The sequence below is a fragment of the Prenolepis imparis genome, unplaced genomic scaffold, assembly GCF_030444845.1.
Source record: "Prenolepis imparis isolate NDT839.2.m4 unplaced genomic scaffold, iyPreImpa1.0 SCAF_7, whole genome shotgun sequence".
NCBI classification, from domain to species: domain Eukaryota; kingdom Metazoa; phylum Arthropoda; class Insecta; order Hymenoptera; family Formicidae; genus Prenolepis; species Prenolepis imparis.
In genome coordinates, this window is record NW_028141165.1 from 12,355,890 (window position 1) to 12,378,389 (window position 22,500).

At 39.6% G+C, this 22,500-nt stretch overlaps 1 protein-coding gene across 7 annotated transcripts in view; it reads left to right on the plus strand.

Moving 5' to 3' along the window:
- LOC145939027 (uncharacterized) overlaps positions 1–22,500 on the plus strand; it is a 300,920-nt gene that overhangs the window by 238,308 nt on the left and 40,112 nt on the right. The gene's annotated exons all lie outside the window — the stretch shown is intronic.

Genomic DNA, 22,500 nt, shown 5'->3' on the forward strand with positions numbered 1-22,500 from the left:
TTTTGGATCCCAATTCCGAGCATCGAGGAAGAATAAATAACAAGCGTCGGACGATGCACGTTTCGGAAAATCCGATCGGCGGAGAGAGAGATGTATTTGTTGTGGTGCAGTAAGTTAAGCGAATGAAACGGAAGCTGAAGACGGAGCATCGACGAGGTCTCAGACAAACGAGCGTCCGATATTCCATTTACTGTAGAACGAAATGTAGAACGAAAAGGAATTACCTCTCAGGTCGCGCTGAGACAGCGCGATAGAGAGAGAAAGAGAGAAGGAGAGAGGGCACAGATAACGAAAAAGGGAATAAAGAAAATACATGGAAAGAGGGAAAACAGAGTGGATAGAGACGTCGAATGGAGTCTTCCTTTCCTCGAACTATAGTTCTCCATTTTCTCCGTCTGACTATCGCTCTCCGTTTCTACGCGGGACGGTCCTTATCCCATCTTACTCGCGATTGTCTATAACTCGATGGTTTCTTGCGCCGCGACACCCGCAGTAAATAGCTTCCTCTCTCCTCTCCTCCTCTTTTCTCGATTCCCTCCTTTGTGATCCTCGCGACGGAAGTGCGAGAATTCTCCGTCGTCCTCGAAACCGCCAGCCGCCATTCGGCGTGTTTGGCTGTGCATTTTGAAACTTTCAAGACGGATGCAGGTAAACGCGGACCAAGTTTCGAGTTTACTCGGATGGGCGACGTTGGCGCGTCACTTTACTAATTGCGTTCAGGATTTACGGGACCCGAGGGCGCGCGAGAGGATTTTGCCGATGTATTACCGGCGTCTCTCCCCGAAATCGAATCGTTTCTTTCCCCCGTAGAAAAGGACGGCGCGGCGAGATAAGAATGTTTATTACGAAAGTGCAAGCCCGCGATGCGGAATGCGGAGTTGCATCGAGTTTAGAGATTTTCCGGAAATGCCACGAATTTTAACATCGAGCTTACGCGTCGCGGTTTAAATTGCATTTATTCCGAATTTGTCCAACACATTTCTCTCATGCTCTTGATTCACCCGAATCAAGAAGGACGAAATAATTTTTAGCAAACGCTTAATATTCATGTGCATATGTGTGTCATACATACATATATAGATTGGAGTTTCGTGTTTCGTTAAATATTTTATAAATCGCAAAATATATGTGCCACAGGTCGTTTCGCATGAATGAAAGATGAATGAATTCACTGCCGTGTTCATAAGGTTTCCGGACGTCGCGCTTTTGGTGAGCGAAACATAAAGAGGAGAATCATGGACGGCTGACGCTGAAAGTTTCAGTCACGGTTTGCGATCTTAATTTCTTGCCCGCTCTTGCTTTCCGCCGGCGTGGCCTTTTTTTCCCCCCTTTCATTTTCGACTCACGGAAGCGCCGTCTGTAGCGAACACAAATGCGGAGGTAGAAACATTCCGACGCGATGTCGGTCCCGTCCGAAGTAGAACTCCTCCTCCTTCGCCCTCCCGCACCCCCGTAAATTTTCGTCCGACTTGAGAGACCGTGGCGAAGTGAAAATTGTTCAGATTCAATGACCTTAAACTCGAGGGAACGACGCGAATAGGGTAGCGGATTTTCCCAGGCTTCGTCCTAGACGCTCGGCTTCATCGAATATCGCGCCACTGATACTCGGACTCGAGGTAAGCACGGGATATTTTGGAAAATTCCGGGAATGCTCGGAAGGCAAATAACATTTGAAAGCAACGATCTGTAAATCGCTGCCGTTGCCGAATGCATTTCAGCGAGCTTTCAATGTAACAATCAAAAATACAATGATGTACAATTTTTTTTTATAGTAACCGATCGACGTTTGCGTCAATGTTTCACCAAAGTTTTATTATTCCATATTATTTATTGTTTTACTTTTTATTTATATGTATTTTAACAACGTAATGTATATAAAGTTGGAAACATTCAGTGGAGGGGCTACAAATATATTCTTGTACCTGCTTTAAGTGCAAAAGATGACCTTAATCTCCTTCTCTCGGGTTGCTTCCTCTTGGCTTTCCGGTTTTGTGTCGGTTGTTGTGAAAAACAACGTTTAAAATTTAACGAAGTATAATACGATGAGATTTTCACGATCCCGAAAAACTGAGTGATATTTAGAACTCGTCGAAACCGGATGGACCAGCAGCAGGCAACGTTGATGATTTTTCCGCATTTCTCTCTTTCTTTCTCTCAAATACGACGACAAAGTCCCACGTAATTTTCAAATTCCATTTGGACGGGCGAAAAAGAGACGGTAGGAAGGAATTGGCGCTGTTAAAAATTTCAACTCCTGGTCGCGACCTTAATTTCTTCTCCCTCATGGCTCCTGACTTCCGCTGCTCGTTTTTAACCCCGCGAAAATGGCCGCCACCCGGTCGGTAGCGCGTGTTGTGGACGACATGAATAAATAAAAGAGCCGCACCGCGTCGAGGGAACAAAAGAGAAAGAGAGAGAGAGGGGAGGGGGGGAGAGAGAGAAAACTTACGGGGAAAAATAGACGGAAGGCAGAGCGAAGTGTCGGAAACTCGCACGGTGGCGGTTCGTTCGGTTACCGCCGAAACTTATCTAATCAATCAGCCGACTGATCAACCTTTCATTGATCGCTGTAATCCATCACATGTAGCGCCGATACAAACCGGGCGAGCCCGCCCTCCTCCTCCCCCCCGTTCGTTCTCGCACGGCCGCCGAGCTCTCACTCTCTCGATTTTCCCTCTGAGTTATAACGCTAATTATTTTTCGCCCGAGCGATCCATCTCTCCGCGAGCTCTTCCGCGAGATACGCTGACAAATCTTCGAGAAATCATTAAAAGTTTTAACCAGTGGCAGGGACGATATCGTTACGCCGATGGAAAAGCGCCTTTTCCGCGGCCTCGCGTCCCATGTTAATTCCTCTGATAGAGTTTTTTCCCCTCTTTTCCTTTCCCGCGCGCAAGATTTAAGAGCGTTATATAAATCCCGCGATCGGAATTACGATATTACCGCGTGAGAGTCTACCGCGTTGTCGAATTAATAGAGAGTAGTCAAGTGTGTGTTAATAATGAATGCGACTCGCTGCTATATAACTTTCCGAACGCCTCTGCGTTATTCCTCCGAGAATTGCATTTTCATGAGCCGGTAATCATTAATAGATCGTCGTTCTGTATATATGTAGCGCGGTGTAACGCAAGATGCAAATTAATGAATGAAGGAAGAGCCGAACATCTATATATATATATATATATATATATATATATAGAGACCGCACCCCTGATTTGATATTCAAGGGCGGAATATGTATGCAACGGTGTGTAAGTATATACGTGGGCATAGCTGCGTAATCCATGTAATGCAGTTTGGAATCTAATTAGGTTTTATTGCAGAAATGTCGTTCGCTGTTTCTTTGATGGAACTTTCGTCAGGTATGCGTCACGCGCGGTACTCTGCATAATTAGAATGTAATTCGACCGTTCTCAGCAGGTAGCATACGGGAGCGAATTATCGCGAATTAGGTCTCCGTGTGTGGTGTAAATAACACTGTTGTTGACGCACGTGCAGGTTTTTCGCAGTCCGCGGCCAAAACAGCGCGCCGTGTATAATTGTATGTATTGTACTCTCTGCTTTCATCTCGTAATTAACGCACTAATCTAAAGCCATTAAAGTGACCCGGATAGCGTGACACGTCTTTGCAATATAGTTTACACGCGATGCCGTAATTAAATTACGGACAACATGGTCCAATTGTAGAGAATCCTTGAAACTATAATGACAGATTCGACATTAACAGCGAGGCAGACGTTGGTATGAAAAAGTTTAATGATTCAGCTGTCTGTTATCGCGCGTTCGATAAAAGCTGTTTCTATATATTTTAATTTTAACGACTTGGAATAAAAGTTCAATTAAATTTTTTCTCAAAAGAATAATTACCGCTTCTTTTTACATATATGTACATAATTCAATATTAATTTTTTTATATTTTGTAAATCTTCGTGAATTTTATTCTCGTCGCTATATATATAGGTATATATTTGTGAGTCTCTCGAAATTTATATTCGTGCGATTAAAATCTCAAGCGTATAGCGTGCGTTGGCAGAATGCCCAGTTTTAGACAAATTTGCACTATAAAGTGTTCTGATCCAATATCGGATTACGTTTCATGCATAAAGAACGAATGAATCTCCGTGATTAAATCTGTTTCTTTTTTTTTATGTCAGTTCTAGTTGAAAGTTTTCTCCGCGCTTGACTTGAAAGTGGAGAGACCCACAAAAATGCATACGCATACGTTATCCGAGAGATAAGAGAGAGAGTCCGATGTCACAACTCATTTAACGCAATCGAATAAGGACCCGGAGGGTAGAACTTTCAGGAATTACGCGAACTGACGCTACGTCGAAGAGATAATTAACCAGAGTTAAACGAACTCTATCAATTTTAACGCGATAACTATATCGGCAATTAAGTGCAGACTTAAAGCGAGAAAATTAATTCCGAAGAACGTGTATTATCTCGCAATACGCTTATAAATGTCGTGTAAATCGTAAGACAAGAGAGTTGCGGATTTTCTGTCGCGTAATGAGACTCCTCGCGAAGGAATTCACGCGACTTCAAAGCCGCGACTTCTTAACTGTATTTAATTTACCACCATCCCACCTTCCTCCACCCTTCGTTGGAACGTGTTTTGCAAACTCAATGACGCCTCGATGTGTTTCGCGAAACCAAAGGCGGTTCTTGAAGAAAGTACCTTTACACAGGGCAATATACGCAACAGTTCAGCCATTTGCCTCGGCTTCCCGACGCTTGGCATTCCCATTCTCGCTATCCCTTTGTGTCATCGAGGCAAACGAGGCGATTAAAACGTAGATTGGCGTCGGGCGTCCGCCGAGGATTTAATGCCGAAGCCAACTCTGACCCGATTGAATATAAAGATCACGTCGATTGTGTACCGGCTCATCTCGTCGCGTTACCTCAAAGCTGCATTTTAATCAGATCTATCGTCGAAGGCAAGAATTAATCGAATTATCCGAATTCTTCGACGCTGCAAATATCCGCGTCCGCGAGATTAAAGAAGATCTCGGTCATAAAAGCAAAAACAAGAAACACTATAACGAAGTTATACTCTCATCCGAATGAGATGAGTCTGACGAACTTATTTTATCCTTTTCTTCTCGCTGTAATAAATATTGTAATTCTGATATAATTGGCTTTATTAATTATTATTAGATAATGCAAAATAATGTCATAAAAAATTGATTGAAAGAATTTATCTATTAAAAAATTTTTGTAAAAATGTTTTAATTTTACACAAGTCGCGTGCATCGAGTAACCTAGAATTAACATTCTAAATTATTCATCAGTTTTTTTTATTTCGAAGCGGGCTATATCTTTATTTAATTTAAATTAATCGAATATCTTTATTTAATTTCCGATTTTATTCGTAGATGTGTCAATTTTTAAAAATAAATCAATAAAAGATAAATCAATTTTTTAAAAATAAACGATTATATATCGTTGTACGAAATGTAAAATAAATGTCACTCTATAAATGAGCGAAGACACTAAAATAATTACAAAATATAAATCAACTGCTGAAAAAATAACTATTTCGAACTCTCGTACAATGCGACAAAGACAATACCATGACGTGAAAAGGACGTCTGACACATTTTTTTTTCCTTTATTTCTACATTCGTGATAAAGCCTTTGTTACGGAATATAGAACCATTTTATCGACTGACATTTTTGCAATACATATGTTGAGGTACATGTTTGACATACAAACTGTAACAATAGTTATTTTTGATTGTTTCTAATGTGAGGTCAAATATCACTTAACCCATGCTGTGTAAAATTATCTAATTTATCAAAAAACATATCAGTACTATTTATCAAAAATATAATATTCTATAATGTAATAGAAATAGTATATGTTAATGTAATGGAAACCGATGACGCGTTTTTTTCTCTCAATCATATATAAATGTTTCTTTATTCGGTTATCATTTATGTCAAAATAAACTTTATTTTAGAAATGTCGAAAATGGGTTCTACACGTTTTTAGATACATTTGCGTTTTAGAAAAGATTTTATGCAATTATTATCATATCCTTTGATCTTTTTCTAACGTTTTTGTGTTTCCTGAAGAGAATACAAATGCCGAATTAATTTTATCTTTTTTTAAAACGATCGATTCGAATCGAAAAAAATTAATCAGTACACGGCATCATGTGGTGATATAGTACGTCTTCGAGAATCATAGCAATTAGATCGTCTCGCTCTTTTTCGACGCATGAATGCTATGTATCCAGGATGATCTCTCTTCGGGAAACGCCACAGCGCTATCCCTTTCTCTCTCTCTCTATCCCGAATGGGATGAATCGTCGAACGGTGAGCTTCTACAAATAGAGACAATTAAGCGGCTAATATGAGATGCCCTTGCCTTATGCGTTGCTCCCACGAGGACGAGACCGACCCGCGGGGGTGGCGAGAGTGTGCATCGAGCAACAATACTACGGGACAGTGCAAACACGGGCAGGGAAAACCAACAATGCGCCTCGACCCGGAGGCCGTCTGCAGCGCTGATGCTGCGCTGGACCCCGGGGCCGCACACACCATCTCCCAACACGTGCGTGTGCGTTGATCGGAACCCGACAGACGGCTGGGCCGATCGTGACCGCGCATACGCTCCTGAAATTGCATTAAACGGCCGAACGGAAGCGTTAAATAATGCGACAATTATAAGCGATAGCATATTATGGAGACGCGAGCCGTTTAATAAACTTTTACCAGAGCAGGATGTGATCACTAACATCTATAGGTTTTTAATTAACGCGAATAAATAGTGTCTTCGGAGAAAAATGAACGAGATGAGTTCGCGCGCGTCGGGGAATCAGTTGACATTATAAAGGTGGCCTCGAAAACTTGATTTTAATACCTTGCACTCATATATGCATTTGTGTTCTGAATTTCAGTCGTGAACTCTAAAATTCCGAGGCTAAGATTGTCGACACAGATAAACGTTTGAATTGCATGTATCATGCATTCTTTCTGTGCATCGGAAAGATTATTCCACTTCGGAAGATAATCACGCGAAAAAACTGAAAATCGCTGGAAAAGCTAAAAAACGTAACATATCGTTTTTCATGATGTTTCCATTTTTTCGTAAAATATAAAATTCGTAGTCCATTAAAAACGTTTCTTCTCAAATTTCCTACGCTCTGTTCTCGGTGGAAAAAAAACTAGGAAAAGAATATGTATATATAATATATATATATATATCGTAGTGTGTAGATATCATGTTGGTATTGCGAACGTTGCACATGCTTGTTACTCACGTTCTATTATTCTGAGAAAAAAAAATATCGTAGAGATATTGCTCTCTTATTTTAAACTTGTATTAAATCGCTCTTCATGAGCTTGCATGTGGCTCGTTAAACAAATTAAGCGCACCCTTTGTTTGCCGCGCGTGTGCACTCTCATTTTTTAAATTCTACAATAGAAAGTACCACAGAGATAAAGCAACCCTAACCCGGACCGGACTGCTCGCGCAGTCAAAAGACGATCTGTCTTTGAAACGGAGTTAGTCGTCGATTAAACGCGGAAGCGAAAAATCGCCTCTCTTCTTCAATGATAATAACCCCCGCCTCCCCCGTATCTCTAACGAAAGAGCTGTCGAACGCAGAGAGAAGAGCGTCAGGGAACTATCGCTTTGAGGCGAAGACACGGTTAATAAAATAATTGAGTGGAAAAGGATATTCGCCGCGGGCAGGGCACGGGCGCGCAACCGCGTTCGATGCAATGAAATGCATAACAAATTCACCCCTCTCTCCCTTGCACGTGGATGCCCTAGGCGACGACACAGGGGCGAAAGGGAGTGGAGAGCTAAAACGCGTGTGTATTACCTGAAACGGATCACCGGAGGCGAAGTGGAGAGTTGCGAGAAGAAGGAGGATAGACGGAAAAGAATCCTTGGAGAGAAGGACGGAATCGGTGCACAGCCAAGAGAGGAGAGAAAACAGACTGGCTAAATCAACAGCCTGCGGGCGGTTCGCTCCCTCGCTCGCGTTCGACCACCGCTATCTCTCTTCTCGCGCTGTCATTTACGCCTTCGTTTTTTTCCTCTTTTTTTTATTTTTTATTTTACCGCGTATTGGTATAAAAGGTACGTAACGCCGATATTGACCGGCGCGCGATAACTACGTCGAGGGGATGGTACTGTTTCTTTCGCTCACATTTCTACGAGGAATGGTACTTCATACAATCAATATAACCCGCTTTCATTCGCGTTGTCTTCGCATACCTAACATCATTAATTAAACTGCACATGTAGTTGATCCCGGTGCTCCTGCGGCGGAAAATATAATTACGAGTTACGTTACATTTATATTTAATGTATCTTTTATTAATTTAAAAAGAAATGTTTTTCCTCGACCATGAATTCATGTATTCGCGATCTGAAAGTGGACGATCGTCGTTTTTCGCAGCAATGCGAAAATATCGCGCGAAACAAAGCAACACGAGGGAGATTCCCTCGACGGGAAGTAAAAGCCATGAAGCTAATTCCACAAAACGGTCAACAATTTCGCAACCGTTCCGCGTCCACCGGCGCTCTTACGTCCGGTAACGTCAGTCCACCGGTGGATTTTTTTGCGGAGAAAAAACACAGATGGGGGCGGGATGGAGGGACCACGCAATTTTCCATCTACGGCTTATCAGACGCTACAAGGTTTCCCTTTTCGTCCGTCGACTTCGACGGACGAAACGTCAAATTCGGATCACTTGGAAATTAATTCTGCGTCGCGCGCGATTGTGCGACGTTCACGCGCATCTTGAATATTTAGTGGCGCACGAGGAAAGATATTCCCCGATCTTTTTATCAAAGCTTTCGCCTCCCTCCCGACAGCGTCAATCCTGCGATACGCATCGCGCAAACGAGACAGGAAAGGGAAATATCCGCTTTTCCCGTCGCGGTTTATATCCTTTTTGTCGCTTAATGTTTTCCCTGCATAATGCAACGCACAGCTTACGCGTCATCGGCATATAGGCAGTCCCCTCGATCATGGGCGATTTATCGATCTGCGTGCCCGCTAATATCGTCGATGAACACGTTTCGCAATAATTATCCACGTGGATGGACGTAGGACGGCTTGGGCGAAATATTTCGCCGTTGAAAGGTGTTTTCGTCCCTTTTGTAGAAGCTTGCCGCTTCGTATCTCTCAGTGTCCATTTTGTCGAGCTTCTCTCGCAAGAAAAGGCAGAAATACGGAGGAAAACGTGAACGCCATGAGCTTCGGACATTTCAATGCAAAAGCATCTCGCCGCGAGCATCCTGGCTGCTTATTTTCCTGCTGCTTTCGAATCTTCTCCATTAGTCTCGAACGTTTCTTCCCTCGTCTCGCCTCTCGCCTCCCTCCTCGCTTCGTCCTTTCTTTTTCTCGTGGCAAATAACCGACGGGTCTCGTACTGCGCGCGAAGAAGAAGAGAAAAGCGTGGAAACCTTACGATCCTCTCTCTTACGATCCTGAATAGATCTTGCGGGTATTTCCGGGTTCGACGTTTTTCGTTTCCCCGTTGCACATGATAAACGAATTATGATAAGTACGGGCGTACGTGAACTTTAACAATCGAGTGACTTTTATCGTAGTTTTTTTCCATTCTTCTCGTTATACTGCCTTATTTATATTCGATTAATTTTATAAAATATTTTTTTTATTTTTTCATCCTTCGTTCTCGGTAACGCGTTTGTAAAAATATACAAGACGGGCGCGCGAAATACTCGCGGCAAAGGTGGTAAGCTCATAGAATCGTAAAGATCGTAAAGAACGTGCGGGATTTATATCGAGAAACACACGGACTCTCTTCTTTATACAAGCGAGCTCATCTCATACATCTTTATCTCTACCCTAGTATTTTCCGTCGATGTCGATCCAACAACATTTTGAACAACGCCGGCAAAGCCTCTTACGAGAAGTACACCACGAGACATCCTTGAATTGCCGTTGTATGTAGCTGCAAACGCGTATATGTTTCATTAGAGTCGCTTTCTGAAGAGCTGCAGAAGATGATTTTTATGATTAAACAAAATATATATATTGTCTAATAATTAGAAGCGATTTGCCGTCCGAATTATCGAGTCTTGAATAATAGATCATCTTGCATATTATAGTGCGTTTTGCAGGAGAGTGACTTTTGAAAGGATCCGCCATAGTTATTTTGCGCGCAGAATGTTTCTCAGCTTCGAGGACCCCTTTCTCCGCGATATTTTCTCCACGAGGAGTCGCGATGCAGTCTGTGTGTGATGATAATCTTGAATTTCCACCCGTATCTCCACTCGCATCTGAAGACATCATCCCCGGAGGAAGCTGTATTCTATCCCTCTCATAGGATAACCGTCTCTCACGACGTTTACACCGGCCCGGTTCATAGAACGCATCTTGCATCTTGCGGTAATACAGTACGAGAGTAAAGCTCCTTAGGGATGTCTCTCAGGATGCCGCGAGGCACTTGAGTTCCCTATTGCATGTGCATCTTACCCGTTGGTCGAAAATTCGAGTAAATAATGCATTAATTGACATACATAGCGTAATTGTGCCACGCTTCTCGAGTGAAATTTTTTGTCGTCTATTATACAATACTTTCTGATAACGATAAATATTTATTCGATGCACGATACTTGTGTGTTTGATAATTAGAAAGTATACTTTTAAAAAACATTCACGAAATACGAAATTTCCACTCGAAGATAATCTGTGTAACGAGTAAATAGTAAAGCTCAGGCTTTCCCATTACATTAAATCGACACGCGTGCGCGAATAATATAAAAAAAAGATTCTTTTTAAAATACACGCCCCGATTAATATCGGAATGTCTCTCGCAGCTATTTGCACACTGCGGCAATATGAACGTTCATATTACATATCGATGTTTGAGATCCTATAGAAAATTTTTGGATGGCAGTTAAATATCTGTCGCAGCCAGACGCAGAAAAAACACCAGCGACGACTCAATTGGCGGGATGCAAAAAAAAAAATAACGTTTCCATTCGCTAATGCTCGACATCGTTACCTCCATCTCGCGCTTCTTCCGAGCGGAACTTTTTAGCAATTTGCGCGCGTGTAGGCATAAGGTCCATAATGAGTTGCACCAGGATGGAGAGAGCGAGATGGGATAGCGAGAGAGAGAGAGAGAGAGAGAGAGAGAGAGAGAGAGAGAGAGAGAGAGAGAGAGAGAATATAATAAAACTCGTGGCGAAATTAGTCCTCGAACGGAGTGGCGAACCGGTTGGGAAGCGGAAGCTTTTTAATTATGATCCCATCGGGAGCGCGCGCAGAGCTCGACCTCGTTAATAGATTTCTTTTTCTACCTGCAAACTTTATAACGACTGGTAACAACTCGCCCAAGAAGAATTCGCCGTTTTCGGATTTGCATAGGTACGTAAATGCGATACGCGCGGGATTATTTATGTAATGTTCGCACCGCGGGCGAGAGCGATTTTACTGCATAAAACGCATTTTTCTACACGAGTACGGAAAATGCAGCCGTTTATCGTTTTTGCAAATGTTTCTTTTCTTCTCATTATCGTGTTGCTTTTCTATGAATTTTCTCTCTTTCACTCTTACGTTTATGTGTGTTTGTTACATTTGTGTCGTTTGTTATTATTTCTTTTTCTTTTTTTAAGTAGCGCAAGTAGCTTTATGTTTGAAAGATTTAGAGATTACGCAGTAATTTTTATTATCTACATATATCTCTCGTATTTCAAAATTCGACTCGTTTTTTTTTGTTTTCACGAGAGAAAGAGAGAGAGAAGCTTGCTTCAGGGTAACGAATTTCTGTTTCCATCTCACCCTGTGTATTGTGTATCGCACTCCCCATATCTCTCCCCTTTCGCGGTCGTATGGGAACGTCGGATCGGGGCCGTATTGAATATTTGCGTACTCGCCAAAACAAAACTATGTGAATTATTTCGATTCCATGTACGCCGTACCTTTGTAACGCGATAGGTTTTCGATGTTACGCCGATGCTTGCGGCGGATGTAACATCCTAGGATTTCCGGTCCCTTTCTCTTTCCTTATATAGCTTCGTTCGCGCTTTCGTGTTCCCTGCAAAGTACCCTGAAGAACTATTACGGTCGAATGTGTAAAAAAATGAGTATTTATTCGTAAATCGTAAACCACGATATCACAACAAATTGATAAAATTAATTGATGAAGAAATATTTCATGAAGATGTATTGCAATAAGGCAAATAATAAATGAGAGGATAGTATTTTTTCAGAATTATACATGGCTGACTGATATTTTTACAGTTTATTTATCAAAATGAGAAAAAGAAATGAGGACTGTGTGTCCCTTTCGTTAAAGAAACTAACCGTGTTATTCGACATTACGCCATTCGCTTATCTCTCTCTCTCTCTCTTTCTCTCTCTCCGCTAAGTTTCAACGAATCATTTTCTAATTAACTCTCAACCCCCGGGTGATATTTTCCGCTTGCTATAAAATTAAAGAGAAATAGGAAATGAGAAAAACGGACATATTTTTAATACTTGACTGAATGTTTAATCTAGCTGGATTATTAAAAAGTATAAAAATAACGAATATAAATATATCTTATTACATATATTTTTAAAATGTCAATTATATATATATATATAAAGATTTTCTATAAAAGAGTGAACTCTTAATGAATGATAAACGACACAGTGCGGAAATAATAAAGTTTCCATTTATTAATCATTATTTTTAATAGAATAATTAATTGATTCGACATTTGTGCATTAATATTTCGGTCTTTAACGAATTTAATCGTTCATATTTTTAGCGAATCTAAAATAAGCAGTAAATGCAAGTAAAAATGTGAGACAAGGGAGAACCGATCGCGAATATATACCTACAACAGACGTTACGAAACGTTACAATAGAGACAATGAAGGTGCTCGCGAGAACCACTACACACATCCGTTGCGACTCTTCGCCTGCGGAGAATATCAATAGGAATTTCATCAATCGATCGATGGTGCTCGAAATCGGTAGTCGGCGAGCGGCGCGAAAATACAGTCAACCAGCCGTAGCATTGACTCGCGCCCGAATTATTTCGGTTTTGCGTACGACGCGGCTTTGTAACGTAATAGGTTTTCGACGTTACAACCGCGCGTCCGCGGCTGAGATATCGGGTTCCCAAATTGTGCTCGTACGACACAACCGTGATACTAAACCCACCCTCTCTTTGTCCCTCTCGCTCTCGTTTTTTCTCACCCTCTCTCTATCTTTCTGTGTTTTTCTCTTTCTCTCTCTCTCTCTCTGTAGTTTTTTTCTGGCCGCTCCATTTTATCCGAACTGTGTTGTGCGGAGTCGCGCGTACACAAACCGGAAATGCGGCCGCCGCGTAGCGACATTCGATTCGGAGTCCGACGCTCATGATTTAGTGAGACCTTGCCGGGCATTTGGTCGACCCAGACTACGTGTCGTCGGTTCAGATGCGTCTCTTTCTACTGTGAGAGGAACTAGAACTGTCGCGGCTTGTATTTAATGGCTTGTATCACGTGGAGCAACTTAAAAGTTTATTAATTAGCAATATATATTCATATTAGTTATCTAAATTATTTATATTATAGACTATAATAACCCTCCCAGAGAAAAGATCAAAATGATTGAAACTATTATAAGAATGATAGGAGATGTGTACGAAAATAAATGGCTTGTGCCTCACGTGGAGTAACTTAATAGGTGCCTAATTTTATTCATTAGCAATGTATATTCATAGTTTTCTAAATTATTTATATATATTATAGATATAGATGATACTAGAATTATCAGAAAAAAGACCAAAATGATTGAAACTAATTATGAGAAAATGATAGAAAATGTGTACGAAAATAAATGGCTTGTACGTGGAGTAACTTAATAGGTATCTAATTGTATTCATTAGCAATATCTATAGTTGTCCAAATTAATTATATTACATAGACGATACTATAATAACCAGAGAAAATAATAAAATGAAATTACTATAAGAACAGTAGGAGATGTATATGAAACCGCTCGAGTCTTTTTATTGACAAGTACATATATAGGAGTATTTTCTACAGAGATCACGTAATATAAATTTAGATTGACACTTGACATAAGTAAACGCGTGTAAAAGCCCTGTTAACAACAGGCTCTGCTCCAAAAATATTCATTTCTAAATTACCTATATTACAAAAGGATGAGAATAACGGCCAGGGATTCTGGACAAACCATTTTTTATGTTCGGCAGGCTTTCATTTGCTCAGTGAGAGCCTATACTATGCGGAAAATTTATGTTTTTAGCGAAAAACGCGCACGCGAGAGCGCGCTAGAGTTATATGAATGCGCCGGATTTGTCCGGCAGCATTTTTAATAAATGGCGGTCACACTTGCTCGTGCAAGAATGTATTGCTCGCGTAATCGTTTCTACCTGTTTTAAAAAGTTATAGTTCCTTCCTGCATCAGAAATTTGCAGGATGCGGAAACGTCCGAGGTATACAATTACATAATTTACGGCGGAAACAAGAAAGCGGGGAAACTCCTTTTTTAATCCCGTCCGGCAGGTAGGGAATAAAAATTCACGTTTTAGCAAACACGCCAGATAATATATGGGACTGAAAACGCGAATTTTGTTTTGTCGCTAAGAGTGCTCTCGCGAGAGCTCAACAACATGCGCGTGATTTCAAACTCAGGTGCCTTTACACAAAAGCCACTCCATAACCCTGTTTCTAAACAAAAAAATCCCTCATCATTATAATTACCCCTTCCCCCGGATCAGCCACGTCTCTTTCATTAAATAGAAATTTTGCAAAGAAATTACACAATGCGCGCACGCGAGATACAGTCGCTCACGATTTTTATTACGTTCGCGCAGCATACTTAATTTTAACCGAGTTAGCGACATGCATATTTAAACATTCCCGTAATGCTGCAGGCTACAAAGTAATGTTTTATCAGTTCGGTTGCGCTACGTTGAATCAGTATTACGATTCTCGAATTTTATCAGTCGGGTTACGCTGTTTAAACAGCGGTCAAAATTTCGAAATTCGTGCATTCCTCATCTTACATATCGCGTAATCTCTTTTAAAACGATCGTGGACATTCCCTTTCTAAAAAAGGCATGTTAAATCAATTCTCACAAGTATTGTTGCCTCTTCTCCGCGATGCTGATTGGCTGCCTCGATTCGCGTTGTGCGTTATATTCGTAGCATCGAGAGACTGTCATCGCGAGGGTTAGCAGTTTGACAGTTTGTTCAAAATAAAATTAAATGCTATAATATAATGTTTTAAATAATATTTTATAAAACTTTAAACTCGATTAATATTTTTGAGTTATCAGCTGATTTCTGTCAAAAAATATTAATCGCGCATACAATATATTTACAACATATTACTATTTTAATTTTTTACCATATTATTATTTTAAAATTTAATTAGCAAATTAACGTTTTATTAATATTTTTTGACAGAAATCAGCTGATAACTATCAAAAATATTAATTGAGTTTAAAGTATATTATAACATATTATTTAAAACATATTATTTCATTTAATTTTATTTTGAACAAACTGTTAAACTACTAACCCTCGCGGTGACAGTCTCTCGATGCTATACGAATATAACGCATAATGCGAATCGAATCAGCATCGGAAAAGATGCAACAATACTTGCAAGAATCGACTTAATGTGCCTTTTTTAGAAAAGGATGTTATAATATTTTTAATTCGATTAATATTTTTGACAATTATCAGAGCTGATTTTTGTCAAAAAATATTAATCGCAGATAAGATATTATAACATATTATTTAAAACATATGTTACTATTTTAATATTTTCAACATATTATATATACCCCCATTACCTCTATAGAAATATTATAAAATAAACAATTTCTCACTCACCGATACGTGCAATAGCGGAGTTGTAGTACACAGCACATTGATCTGAAAACAAAATATTCAAATTATGTTGTATATACATATGTGTGTGTCGAATATCTTATAAACAGTTTAGAAAAAATGTTTTATTTTGCATACCTCATAGTTGCCCCGACGTCGCCCGATGCCTCCCCGGGCCTCCTCCTCCTCTCTTGGTCCATGGTAGCACTCACGATACTCGCGAAAATACAAATAATTACGATCGCCCGACACTTTACACGGCACTCCCGACACGCGAAACTTTATACGGCACTCCCGACACGACGCGTGAATCGCACTGTGTATCGCAATGCTACCTGTAACAAATAAAATACATACATATATTAGAATAATCTTATTATTTCGCATTATAACACACACAATATAAATATGTAAGCTAGAATTAACGATAGATATATCCCACCACATTCGCGCGCCCGAAAACAGATTAAGTTGGGTTATGTTGGCAAGAGATTTTGCATCGAATTTTTCGCGAAATATGTGTTTCGAACAATTACGACTACATATTAACGTTGAAATTATGACATGCGATTGATAAATATTACAATACAAAGGTTAGAAATCGTTTCTAACGATTATGCTTACTAATTAATCACAGCGGGACGCAGCTCCAACTGCCTGATACTCGCGGCGTTTCGGTAATGGCCGAGGCTACAAACATCGGCAACTTCACTCTAATAACGCGCGCGCGATACTATATACATGACTTATATAATATTAATAATTAATTAAAACTCGAAGGAGATTCGTTCGAAAAGATATAGCTTTAGAAAGAAAAAATATTAATCGAGAATAGGGTATTATAACATATTATTTACAACGTATTACTATTTTATAACTTTTATCATATTATTATTTTAAAATTTAATTAGCAAATTATAATATACACAATATACATAAATATAAATAGGTAAGCTAGAATATTTAATTAGCAAATTTTATTAATATTTTTTGACAGAAAAATCAGCTGATTAAGAAACATTGAGAGAGAGAATATCTCTTTCTCCGCAATAATATTTTCTCTCTCGTATTCATAGAAATGTTTTCGAGATGTCTTGTGTATTTGAAGCTTGATTATTGTAAAAAATAATTAATTTGTTATATAATTAATTTGTTGTATAATAATTAATTTGGATAATTTGTCAGTGTATCTACCGAGCAATCACGTCTGATTAATGTCTTATATTACTACTGAAAAAAAATTAATTGAAGCTCTACATGACATATATGATTAAAGCGTCAGCTGATTAAAGCGTTAATTTACTAATTAATTTTTAAAATAATGTTATAAAAATTAAAATAATATAATATGTATTAAATAATAGGTTATATAATACTTAAAACTCGATTCAATATTTTTACAGTTATCAGCTGATTTCTGTCAAAAAATATTAATCGAGAATAAGATATTATAACATATTATTTACAACATATTACTATTTTAATTTTTTAATATATTATTATTTTAAAATTTAATTAGCACATTAACGCTCTAATCAGCTAATTTCTGTGAAAAAAATTAAGTTTAAACAAACTTTATATTATTTTTTTTTTAAATATCATTTTTTTTAACATAAAACCGAAGAATGGCGCGCGCGTTTGTGTTGTTCTAGTATAATAAAAATAAAAAAATGCCGGAATAAATTCTTTCTTTTTTTTTTCGGAAATAAGTGCGCCAATTTCCAAAAACGGTTTTCCGCCTTACATCCTGCGTCGAGAGTATTCTTCATTGTGCGCCTTTGATCGACGTGATCCACATTCTGTCTCTCGGAGCTCTTCGTAGATGCCAAAACTTTTTCGTCGTAATGTCGTAAGCTCTCGTGAAAAAGTTTCCGCTTTTCTCGGCAGGAAACGACGCGACGAAGTCGTCGCAGCCGTGCAAGTCGTAAATTCGCGATTTTGTTACCTCATTATTTCTTCGCGCAAGTTTGCGCTTCAATCGCGATGAGGAAAGTCAGGCTTAATGCTGCCCCCATAAAATTTGGCCGATTGTCTTTACGATAAACGCGAAATCTTATTATCGATATTCGACATATGATGTTACATATTTACTCTAGACAGAAATTATATCATTTTATAATATAATTAATTAAATACTAAAAGATGGAGAATTATACTGTGCTTTCATCATTAATAGTTTTCAAGATAAATTTTCTTATTATTATATATAATACTATATTTAATCTCGATGAAAAATCTGCTGTGCAGAGAGACATCCTGCGTTAAACTCAAAAGTTTTCTTGGGTATGTAGCATGTGTATTTATTCCCGCAAAGCCCCGCGTCGTTTCACGTTATCAGTGTAGATAGTCCGACACGGTACTGCTTCTGATGCTGTGTTCTCGCTTAAAATTTAATTCGAGCTCAAAGCCTTGGCTTTATGTCAGTTCGGCGGTCGTGATTGGTTGCTACCTAAGTTTAAGCTCATAGGCTTTGGTTCACTCCCGGACAGAGTATGCGCGCGTGTATGTTGTGTGTGTGTTTTATATATGTATGTGTAGGTATTTAAGGGGTGTGTGACGCGATGTACAGTAAACCAGGTCACCCCGTCGATGTTCGTAATCCGCCTTCCACAATAAATTTGCGTACGCCCGCGTGATTGTTCAAAACAATGTTGTTTTCGCGTGTGAACGTGCTCGTTGGAGCTGACAGAAATACGAGTATTCGCGAAAGATTTGTTGAAGCGCGCGGAATCGCGCGTTACCTTCAACACATTAATACTTGCCAATGTTAAATCGCGAGCGTCAGTTTCCTCGTGTGTGTGTTTTTAGACGTTGAAGAAAATACATTTATCTAACAAAAATAAAAAAAAAATAATTTAATCGTAATTTAGCGAATTATGTCTCGAAAATTGAATTTGTAGGGAGAAGAAGGATTGTGTAGTTTAATTATATGCGTAACGTAAGTAAATGTGATCAAATTATGTTTACAATAAACAGGTTTAATCACGTTCATCGAACCGTAGTCATCGTAGAGGGGTATGCGACAATAGGATTTGCCAACGCAAGGACGGAGAGATATTATATAATCGCTAGATAATGTATTGCGTGAAAATTACACGGGGTACTCGGTTAATTTTACAACGCTGGTGTAAACCCATTTGAAAGATCTCATTGCAGATACCGCGAGGCGATAATGTATGAACAGATTGCTTTTGTTTCTCTCGCCCGGTTTATTTTCGCCCCTGTGTTTTAGTACAAAGAATCTTCTTCAGTGTTTATGTACTATATGTATGCAGAGGTCCAGTCGTTCTATTCTATATTCCTATTGTCCTCGTGTTACTAACTTTACCTCGTTTTAAGATACTATATATCGAATATGCGCTCGGCAAGATAAATATAATTTCGTAAAATTGTGAAAACCATTATCTATAGTTTTACGAATCGAGATAAAAAAATTGCATCGCTGTAATCTCCGATAAAAAAATAAATATAAAAAAGTACAGAATAATTTATAATTTATATATTCGATTTATAATATTTAGATCATTCATAATTACAACAAATGTAGGAGAGATTGAATTGAAGCGAATTTGAAAGAGCATTCAATTCCGCGACGTTGAACACCTAATTTTCCAAAATCGTGCATTGATTTCGGTCCGTTCGCAAACAAATTCTCACGCGGTCCCCGGGTTCGTTTGCGGTTTGGTTTTCCGCTTCTGTGCGGACAATTTGCGTATAATGATCGTAACAGCGTGGTCAGAAAGTTCGCCGCACACTCGACGGAGAGGAGGTAGGGCGCGTCGCGACCAAACGATAATTTATGAAAACGTCACTTTTGACCGCGCGGTCCACCCGCGTCGCGACGCTCTCTCTCTCATAGGCGTCGTTAGCGGAGTGCCGTATGTGCCATGTATTTACGCACTAGAGAAATCAATAAACCATGTCCTGGGGAAGCGGGTTTAGGCGAGCGAGACGGCGTCAGACGCCCTTCGTGGCAGACAGAGAGGGCGCGAAAGGGGTAAAACTGTCGGGTAACTCGCTCCCTTCGCACGCTATCCAGCTATTAGACAATGCAAACAGTATCATTGCCCTGTGATCGGCAATTTGGATCTCGATACCGTTCCTTTGATGAAACGCCTCGCCATATATCTTTATCGCGTCTTTCTTTTTTTGCGTAATTATGATGCATTACAGGACACACCAGGTTTCTCCTTCTTTATTTTTTTTGTCTCGAATCGCGCATTTGTCATTCTCTTATCCGGTATCTCTTCTTCTTCGTTGGAGAAAAAAGTGCATTCGAAAAATTTTACGTGTTTCCGCAACTTCACATCGAGTTTTTATCTTTCCGCGATAACAAGATAAAAAAAAATATAATTATCCTGTAATATCAGCGGTTTGCAATAATCCGATATAAGCGAAACCAAATAGAGCATGGATTATACTGTATGGATATTTATACAATGCAACATGTCAACAGTGTGAAAACGGAAGATTACGAATTTGCATTCTGAATGAAATGTTCGTCACTAGATGCAAGGTGTAACGATCGGATTAAAATACAAATGAAACACGACAAGCGGATTATGGAGAGATGTAGAAACGTTAAAATGTAAAAAAAAAAAAAAATTCACCGTTAAAAGTTGTTATAAATTAATATGTATATTAAAATATACAATATTTCGTCACAATACGCGGCGCAAGATAATCGCGGAATCAGACGAATTTTATATTAAGTTTTGACCGAAATTCTTTTATTTGCGAATCATGTACATATGATACGCGCAATTATATATATGCATTTGATCGATAACACATTTATATTCCGCTGATTATACTCGACGAAAATAATTCTCGCGTTAATATCTCGTGATCATTAATAACTCACGCGTAATGAAAAAACCATGATAGATTTATATATATACAGACGGATCTTTGGAGACATCGACTTCGAGAGGCGATGCAGGAATGACGGGAAAAACGAGAAACGAATCGCCATCTCGTCTCGTTTCGTCTCGTCTCATCTCGCGTTATTAGTGCGAAGTTCATCGAGCGATGAAGCATCAGAATTGTTGAGGGTCGACGAAGGGTCGACCTTTAACGGCGGCTCTCTCGTTAAAATGCGAATACTCGATTTAACGTAAAACCATTCGGTTAAGTAAATATACGGCCGGCCAAACGAGTGGCATGATTGATCGAGCGAAGGAATCAAGACGATTTATGGCGACACGAATCTCGTCATTAACACATGACTACGCAATGTATTCAAGGAAGTCACGTAGGATGGCAAAAATGTTTTGTGTTTAATTGTGAATCGGTTGCGCTTCCAAACTCTTATCATCTACCGTGAATCATATCGCGGAAGAGTCAATGTTCGGTCCATATCATTTTGCAAGTCCCAAGCTCGCGTCGACATGCAAAAACAAACTTCGCAAAGTGATGAACTTCGCAAACTTCGTTTCGTGATTGCAGATCACGACCGGCGCGAGTTTGCACGATTAAGCATTTACGCATTTCCGCATTACGATGGAGATTACGTCGACAAGCTTAAACTTATTATGTTACCCGTAAGATCCGGAAGATTTAGTTCGAAATCGATTTTTCTCTATTGATGAATCGCTATCGCGAAACAACCTACATCTTCATCGAAGATTGATGACGTTTGGGGGCGAGACGAGATGCTGGGAAATGCGTTGCGTGCATCCGTAGATGAGCGAAAAGACAAACACAGTGCAATGATGACGTCAGTGGAACAGATAAAAGAGAGAGAGAAGAAGGAAGGGAGGGAGGGAGGGAGAAAGAGAGATAGAGGAGTCCAACGAGTAGTATCGCGCAGCTACTTAAAACTTTCGGAGCTTGTCTTGTGTCCTTACTAGTTGGCACCTTGCTTACTTAGCTCAGGTCTGCAACTTACCTTCTCCCGCAGCTTCTCCTACGTTTCCCACTTCATCCCTCTTTCCTTCTCCCTCTTCTCCCCTTTTCGTCCCTTCCCTTCCACTCGGTGGCTTAAGTCGAAGTTTACCTTTGTTCCCGGCTGTCAGTCCGATATAGTTTCCGGCTACTATCGCCGCTCCACCGTCGGTTGCATCTGCTGCTATGTACACCGCGAAAGCTCCCGGGTTGTAACGATATTAATCCGCTTTAACGATGCATTTTGAAAAGGACGATAATCGGCGAAATCGTCGTGTTCGTCGGCGATGGCGAACGCGATGGCGACATTCGTGGGGTGTCGTCGCCGCGCGACAGAAATTACTTCGGTATTTGGCTTGTAAATTTATGCGATATTCAAATATGACGACCCGCGAGCTCGCAAGATGGTTTATACCTTTTTCCAGAGTAGGAAATCAACGTAAATGGAGTGAGTCCGCGGTGAGAAACGCGACGAACAATCCTTGTGTGTTTGCAATTTGCGTTTGAAACAAATCGCTCAAAGTTATTGAATAAAATATGCTTTTTTATTAATTTTATGAAATAGATCCTTTTTTTACGTTAGGTTAAATGGAATCTAAAATATAAACTTTATTCGATATCTGATTGATGATTCACGATGCTCTTTAGCACGATGATAATTTTCTTTCACGATGATAATTAAATTATATGTATATATGAATATTACTTGAAAAAAAAAAAGTATATTTTTCGTAGTTTATTCGTATATTTTGTTGTCATAGCGGAAGGATATATA